Source organism: Sinocyclocheilus grahami, unplaced genomic scaffold, assembly GCF_001515645.1.
Source record: "Sinocyclocheilus grahami isolate Dianchi unplaced genomic scaffold, SAMN03320097.WGS_v1.1 scaffold1204.1, whole genome shotgun sequence".
NCBI classification, from domain to species: Eukaryota; Metazoa; Chordata; class Actinopteri; order Cypriniformes; family Cyprinidae; genus Sinocyclocheilus; species Sinocyclocheilus grahami.
The window spans coordinates 228,627-229,791 of NW_015506383.1; positions in this window are offsets into that span (position 1 = coordinate 228,627).

Consider the following 1,165-nt stretch of genomic DNA (forward strand, 5'->3'; position numbering starts at 1 on the left):
TTATCTGCACTTCAGTATTGTAGTACATTATAAAACAGTATAGAATAATAACGTATTGAGTGTAAATTATAATTTTAATTATTAAATAGATGCCACCTTATTGGTACAATAAAGCCCTCCCTACACCTACCCTAACCCTACCCAATACTTTATTTTCAACTTTTTTATTTTTTCCTTAATTTTTATTGAAAGTAAATGCCTTTACGATGTGATATGAGATTTGAAAAGTTCGGCAAAAGGTGGGATCGAACCCCTGATCGATCGCGACAAAAAGCCAAGGGCACACGCTTAACCATCTGCACCACTGGAGCTGATGAGTTGCAGCTACTTTTAACTAGACAATAGTTAGACAATTACTAGACACCCCGTATTTTTTATTCCATAGTAAGGGCAATTCATACAATACATTTAAACTGAGCTACTTTAATACCATCTCTGAACTTTCTACCACGACTCTGCTGTTCTTCGGCTGGTTCTCCCTGTATACGTTGATTGACAGATGTGTCATCCAGTCAGCGGTGAGTAATCCCAAACCAATGGCGCTGTCTCAAACTATACCTACCTCTTCCGGTTTGTCTGAATTGTCGTTGTGTTTTCTGACTTGTTAATTTGTTTTCGGATTTGTCGTTGTGTTTTCTGACTTGTTATTTTGTTTTCGAATTTGTCATTGTGTTTTCTGAATTGTTGTTGTGCTTTCTGAATTGTTGTTTTGTTTTGTAGACTTGCATTTGCGTTTGTAATTTGTTATTTTGTTTTCAGAATTGTGATTTGTTCTGCACCTCTCTGCCACCATACAATACAGCTACTGGTCATTTTATCATTTGACACATACATTTCCATGATGTATTGCAGATGAGCCAGTGCTTCAAAAATCACATTGTCCAAATAAAAATGAAAGTGTTGTCTGTGGGTTTGGAGCAGGAGATTCACATAGCCTGAAGGAGTTTAACAAAAAAAAAGTTGTGTCATTGGCTGTGACCTAGAACCTCTTTAATGAAAGACAAATGGTGCAATAACATCTATCACACTTTCATGTCCCAGGGACTGATTTTTATTAAAAGCACATTTTCAGCTTGAGAATGTATGAAGGGCACGTTATGACTGTCATGGAAACTTTTTTATCAGGCCTTCATCTCATCATTTCCATCACGACTAACACATTCTG